Below are 7,646 nucleotides of genomic sequence, written 5' to 3' on the forward strand. Positions count from 1 at the left end.
TGTGCCCAAGATCCCGAGAGGAGAATGGAGGAGAAGGGATTGCAGTGTAGCCATCCCCCTGGGGGATGATTTCTCACTTTCTGTCTCTCTGTCTCTCTCTGTCTTTCTGGCAAGCGCACGCACACTATAGCAAAAACCTCTCCAAAAAAAAGAAAAGAAAAAAAAAAGAAAGAAATGTGCTACCAATTATTTTAGGTAGATCAGTTTACCGGTTTGATTTCTTAACACTTCTGTATCTTTTCCTCCATCCTCCTCTTGGGATCTTGAGCACACATGCACACACACCCAGTGTGAGTTTTAAGCTCCCAGGTCCAGGACTCAGCCACAGTCAACTATGTAGGAGTCCAGCAATGTAACCATTACGAGATCTGCTGGTCCCAATTCTTCTGTATCTTTAAATCAGGGTCTAAGTGCACAACATTTGCTGGCGTGGTAGTCAGCCTCCATCCGTGATGATCTTCATAATTTATATACCCTCGATGCTCCCTTCCTACATTGACCAGAGCTGACTTATGCAATCAGTAAGATATGGTGAAAAGGATACTGTTTAACTTCTTTTTTTTGGGAGAGGTTTTTGCTGTAGGGTGTGTGCGCTCGCCAGACAGACAGAGAGAGACATAGAGACAGAAAGCGAGAAATCATGCCCCCCCCCCCGGGGGGGGGTGGCCCACCCTTCTCCTCCATTCTCCTCTCGGGATCTTGGGCACACACGCGCACGTGCCCAGCGTAAGTTCTAAGCCACCAGGTCCGGGACGCAAACCGCGGTCGCCTACGTGGGAGTCCAGCGACATGGCCATTATGCTAACTGCTGGTTCCCGATACTGTTTAACTTCTGAGGCTAGGTCCTAAAAGACATTGTGGCTTCTGTTTTACTCTCTCTTGTATTGATCATCAGGACATTTCAAACAGCTCTAGAGAGAGGCCCACATTATGAGGGAAATTAGGAACCAAGGCCTTTTTCCAACAGCTTTATCCATCAAATGGATCCTCCAGCCACAGTCGAGCTTTTAGATGACTGGGCCCCAGCCAACATTTGGACTGCAAACTTCGAAAAGGCCCTGAGCCAGAACTGCCCAGCTTGGGTAGTTCATCAGAATCTTGGGCATGTATGTATGTACCCAAGTATGCATGTATGTTTCAGGTCAATTTGGGATCTGAATTCTTGACTGGCTTTATGGCTTCTAGCACTGCAGTGCCATAAGCACCACCAAGGTTAGACCACTTATTTTCTAAGCCTCTCAGTTTTGAAATCATTTGTAATCCAGCAACAAATAGAGAATATAAATGAATTACTGTAAAAATTAAAGAAAATATTTCAATTAAAAGCATGTATAGTTTCAGGTCAATTTGGGATCTGAATTCTTGACTGGCTTTATGGCTTCTAGCACTGCAGTGCCATAAGCACCACCAAGGTTAGACCACTTATTTTCTAAGCCTCTCAGTTTTGAAATCATTTGTAATCCAGCAACAAATAGAGAATATAAATGAATTACTGTAAAAATTAAAGAAAATATTTCAATGAAAAGCATGTATATATACATGTATATAGCCACATTAGTACAATCTAATTCAGACCACTGAGGAGCTATGAATATTCAAAGGGTGGGCAGAAAGAAGAGAAACGGGAAAGGCATGAAGAAGCCTGCAGTGTCTCCATACATGAGGGAAAGCCCTTTGGAGCTCTAAGAATATCTTCTTTCTAGCAGTAAAGGGCCAGTAGATTTCACCAGGTTTTGTTCACCAAGAGTAGGAGCTCTTTCAGACACAGCAGGGACAGCATCTGCAAACACATCAAATCTACCTAAAGCTTTGTTCGGCTTTTTTCACAGCCAGAAAATCCAAGGCAATAGTTTGGAGTGCATTTCACTTGGACAGCTGAAACTTCGTCTCACTAGCTATTTAGTCCTGATGATTTTTAAATAATAAGAGTTGTTAGAATAATTTTCCATTTAGCAACAATCATTCATGAATGGGCAATGTTACTATTCCTGTCCCTCTGTTAAAAATAGGCTCATTTTCTTGCTTTTAAAAAAACTTGTTGTATATTCTAGGCCTGGATTTGGAACTGAAATCTGGTTAATTCTGCAGTACTTTATATTGTGCCAATTTGTAATAATGCCTATTAGGAATCTGGCTGGAGGATATAAGGCAATTCTTTGAGGAGAGTGGGTGAGGGAAGGAATTACAACTTTACTTTTTCTTTCATCTCCTTCTGTAGTGTGTAACCTTAGCGTCTATTACCTGATTTGCCCTTGCCTATTCTGTCCATGTAAGTACTACCCAGGGTCTCTTGATTTGAGCATTACTTTACTGTGTTTTGGAGGAAATGAGTATGTCTCAAGTCTAGTCCTGGTAAGCGTCATCTCCATCCCTTAGGTCACCCTTTATTTGGGGATCTTTAGATATTGCCCTCTCTATTCAGTTTAAGTCCATTACCCCCAAGGCTAACCAACTGTCATGTTTGGGGATAATGGAGACATATTCCCCTTAGTTTAGAAATGGCTTTGTTATCATTTAGGTTTTACCTCCTGAGAAAGATCTTCTACAACTAATCTCTCAAAAGTAGATCTGAGCTGGCAGGTGGCATGGTAGTAAAGACATTGGACTTCCACATGGCTGACCATGGTTTAAGTCTCAGACCTGGCAGCTTGCTTTCTCACTTTTCTCCTCTCTCTCTTTCTCTGTCTCTCTCTGGTCAAATTAAAAAATAATAATAAAAATAAATGAAGTTAAATAAAATAATTATTTTATAAAGTAGGTCCTGCCTAGTTTTTCCATTAAAATAATCTTGTATATACCTTTTCGACCATTCATTATCATCTATAATTCATTTCTTTGCTAATCCTTGAGTCAGACTACATGGTTTGTAATCCTAACCTTGTCATGGATGGCTGAATGATCTTGAGCAACTTATTTAATTTCTTTGTGCTTCAGTTTAGCATCTGTAAAATAAAAAAAAAATACTCTTAAGTCATGAGGATTAAAGAAGCTAATATATGTAAAGCACTGAGAATACTGTTTGGCACATATTTAATACTATATAAATACCAGTTATTACCATTCCTCCTCTCCTAAGACAAAAAAATATCCACAAAAACAGAGGTCTTGCATTTCTTTTTCATACGGTAACTCCAGCCCTGAGCAAATGTCCTGCCCCACGGTAAATGTTTCATACCAGAAGTTAACATGAAAAATTAGACATTGCTATTCTCAGTAATTGACAACAACTATTTCCCTATTAGGGTAAATTTCCCAGTGGTCATTTGTCCTCTGGGGTTCTTCCTGACATCACTTTGCTCAGGCTCATCTCTTCCCCCAAGACCTCAGTCCCTCCAAATGCACATTTCTTGTTATTTATACCTGCACAGAAATTATAGCTTTACACTCCACCTAAGACTTGGTTTCAGGTCTATTTCTGCATAGTCAAACATAGGCCTTTTGAGATATATATTTATACACACATGTATATACATATATATATATATATATATACACACATATATGTAATCTACTGTATATATGTGTGTATATAGTATGTATAACTATTAACCATCAAAAGCATATACATATGACACATTCCCTAAAAGGAGATAATATTTTTCCAAGTTTATTTATTTCTTCTGTAAGTGAGAGAGACAGATAGACAGAAATCCCAATAGGGTTTTGATACTGCAATCCATCCCCAGCCAGTCCCAGATTATGGGCACATGTGTACCCTGCATATTTAGGGAGATATCTAGATACAATCCTAAAAATTTCCCATATGGATCAATATCAGAGAGTGTCCAGTTTTACATCTTATCTACATGCAGCCCCCAGTGGTAATTTTTCTTCCCTTTGTAAATGACTTTTTCAATTGAAAAAAAAAAGTCATATTAAAGAGAGTTACAGTGTGGGCCAGTGTGTGGCTTAGTGGATAAAGCAGCTGGATCCCATATGGGCAGCTGCTGCATGGTTCTAGTCCTTCAAAAACACACTGGAAATGTATACATGCATACCCCAAGTCCCAAATGGATGGAAAGATGGAGGACAAGGGAGTGCAGCATGACCATGCTTCATGGGGGTGCTTCTCACTTTCCCTCTGTCTTTCTCCATTGAGTACATATGCCTTCTAACAAATTTCACAAAAATAAAGAAAAAAGAGAAAAAATTGTGTGAAAAGTCAGAAAAGCAGAAATTATAAAAATGATATATTTAGTAAATACTATAATAGCATATATTCTTCTATACTAGTAAATACAGGAAATTAGAAATTATTAATAGAAAGAAAAATATAGAAAATAAGAAAACTTACAGAACTTTGCATTATATATATATATATATATTATATATATATATGTACACACACACATACATATATATAAAATATATAATATATATATTATACCCAAATATCAATAGTCATTTTATATATATTGATAATATATATGTAAAACATCCATGGATAAAAAAACTTTCTCTTACCTTTATTTATTTCCGCTTTTTACTTTTCTCTATAGCTTTAGCATTCACATTTATGTGTGAGAGTCAGAGAGAAACAGGGGGTATAGTCAGTATCTAGCCATATTACATTGTGGCCTTTTCATTCAAAATTCTATTTTAAAAGGGAGTATATGTATTTATCTACCCTGTAGATAAAATTGCACATCCTCCGAGCATCAGGCATCAAAGTGAGGCCGCAGTGAATAGAACAAGGCCTGTTGGATCTTCTTATCCATACGGCCCCTATTTTTTTTAACCTATTGATTTAGAAGGAGTTTAAAGCAGTACATCAGAGGCAGGTAAAAGTATAAATTCCACTTGGGGGCCTCACATTAAAATCGCAGACCTATTTTTTCCAAATGCATTCTGGTTGCTGCAAACCTGAAAGGAGATTTACCTGGAAAATGTCTTCCTTTCTCCTTATAATGACTGTGCTAACTGAGAAGAGTGGATTTTACAGCTCCGGGTAATTACATGGTATTAACACTGTGCTGACTGCTAGGGCACACAAGTCCTGAGTCCAACCCTGCTCTGGCTATTGATTTTGATTCCCCACCTTCACCCACACCATTCCCCAACTCCAAAACTTTCAAGGAAAGAGATGTTGTCTTCTGGGTTCACTGTCACACGCTACATTTAGTTCCTTAAATATCTAGCTCTTTTCTCCCTCACAGCTTTTCTCATGGCTTTTCTTCTATCCAGTTGGTCTCCCCAGACTATGTGCTTAAATACTTTCCATAGTCATGCCCCAGCTAAATGTATCTGAGTAACTCAGGGAAGTCTTCCCTCACCAACCTACAGAAAGTAAATTACTCTTGTTATTTGTTTTCTGAGCACTTGGATTTTTGTTTTTCCCTCTTTGTACCTGTCAAAATTATCCAATATTTATTTATTTACATGTTTTTTTAACATCTTTAGGAACAGAGATGTTTTTTGGGCACCCATCTTAATATATCAAACACGTACACACATGTACATAATATATTATATACACATACGTATATGTATATAAAGTATGTGTGTGTATATCTATATCTATCTATATATATTGCATATGTTCTTTCAAGATATGTATGGTTTTTGTATGCATGTATTTTTAATTTGTGCAGGTGATACTTGGTTATAGATCTTATTCTGTTTTCTTTTTTATCACTTTATGTATATGTCTCTTTCTCCATTTTATTGGGTTGTCTGAAACAGCATGATGTATTTTTTTCCTATGCAAAAAGGCATCATAATTTCTCCAGCACCAATATGCGACTGATGACCGTGGTATAGAACTACTATAGTTTCCTCGCTCCTTCTCCCTGTGATGCAGCCTCCAATTCTCTGCCACCACAGGCAATATTTCTGTGAAAATCTCTGACATATGTCCTTTTGTGAACCTGAGACAGAAATCTACTGGTATGCAGGTGTTGGAGCAGCATTAGTGGGTCACTAAACTTGTGATTGGTTTAGAACAGATTTGACAAAGGTGTCTCCAATTGTCCTCAAAAAACTGCAGTGGTCAACAGTCCTACCAGCTATACATGGAGGGTCCTGTATCCACACATTCCTTTCAACCCTTGGTGATAACCAGCTTCCCAATTTATTCCAGTGTAATGAGTATAAAGTAATATTTAATTGTCTTAATTTAAACTTTTCTTAGCATGATTTTGAGAGCTCATCATAGGTTTGTTAGGCTTTCAGAGTTTCCTTCTCTGTAAATCTATTCGTATCAAGTATCCACGTATGATCTTTTTCTCCTCAATTTACAGGATTTTCTTGCATATTCTAGAAGCTGTTGCTCTCTCTCTTTGTTCTGAAATTACAAATATCTTCTCATATTCTGTCAGACTTTTATTAAATATATCCATGGTGTCATTTTTTGACAAAAATTCAATCTTGATGTAATAAGAACCATCAGTGTTCGAAACCGTATTGTTTGTGTTCTTAAAGGTTTATTTATATTATCTGTCCTCCATATGTTGGCCTCAATTTTTCTACCATGTATAGGTTTCTCCCCTGCAATCAAGACACAGGACTGCCAGGAGCACCAGCATGACAGTGTCCCAGATAAGCAACTAAGCCATCAAAAATCCTGTGTTTGAGTCTCTTTAACCTAGCTTGGTCTCATACCTACACTGAGGTCAGGAGCAAGATGGATTCAAACCCACCAAAAACACATGGATGAAGAGCTGAGAATGAAGTAGTTTATTAGAGGAATATCCAGGTAACTTTTTCAGGGTAAGCCCTGTGGCCTGGTGGTTAAAGGAGCTGGGTCCCACATGACTGACAGTGCTGTCTGAGTACCAGATCAGTGGCTTGAAAAATATCCCAGCGGGAAAAAAAAAAAATATCCCAGCGCATGTGTGTGCGTGCCCAGAATCCTGACAAGATGGAGAAATGGAGGAGAAGGGATTGTGGCATGACAAAGCTCCATTGGGAGGTGCTTTCTTCTTTTCCCTCTTCTTGTCTCTCCATCTCTCTCTCTGGCCAGTACATACACCCTCTAACAAATGGGGGAAAAAAAAAAGGTATCTTTTTCAAAAGTCAGGAAATGAGTGCTGAGCAGTCAAAAAGCAATGAGTGAGTATTTATCATAAGATGTCTCTTACTAATCATTATAAATCTTCTCTTATAACTTATCAAATAAAACCAGTATTGCCACATTCCCCAGATAATTCTCCTGGTCTCTGTCCCTAATCTCAGTTAAAATTTTTTAAAGTTGTATTTTTTTTCCACAAGTCTCTCTCTCTCTCTCTCAGAGAAAAGCATTATCAACAGAGTCCTCAGTGCAATTCACCCCCAGCCCCAGTCATCCAGTACATGGTCACATGCACGTGCCCTGGTATGTACAGGGAGACCCCAGGATACAAACCCAGGACCTTCCCATGTGGCTTCAGCATCATGGGGCATTCCATTACCATTGCCTACCCCACCATAGATGGTTTTGATTAAACATTTCTTAAACATTCCATAACACCCTGTCCTTCTGGTAATACTCAGAGATTTAATCCCCCAAATGGGTAATTTGGTCAGAAAGGGACTAAGGAGATCACTCAGACCAGTGATTCTCCAACTAGGCTGAGCATTAGAATCATTAAGTGAGGGGCCAGTATGTGGTGTGGTGGTTGAGGCACTGGACTCTCACATGGCCAACTAAGGTTCAAGTCCTGGACCTG

General features: G+C 38.6%; 1 long non-coding RNA gene across 1 annotated transcript in view; it reads left to right on the forward strand.

Moving 5' to 3' along the window:
• Positions 1 to 6,676, forward strand: part of LOC106734515 (uncharacterized) — a 12,611-nt gene extending 5,935 nt beyond the window's left edge. The window contains exon 3 of the long non-coding RNA XR_001370112.2: positions 6,478 to 6,676. This is a non-coding gene — a long non-coding RNA (uncharacterized LOC106734515). The remainder of the gene's footprint in view (positions 1 to 6,477) is intronic.
• Positions 6,677 to 7,646: the final 970 nt, after the last annotated feature.

The sequence above is a fragment of the Tupaia chinensis genome, unplaced genomic scaffold, assembly GCF_000334495.1.
Source record: "Tupaia chinensis unplaced genomic scaffold, TupChi_1.0 Scaffold000132_1, whole genome shotgun sequence".
NCBI lineage: Eukaryota > Metazoa > Chordata > Mammalia > Scandentia > Tupaiidae > Tupaia > Tupaia belangeri.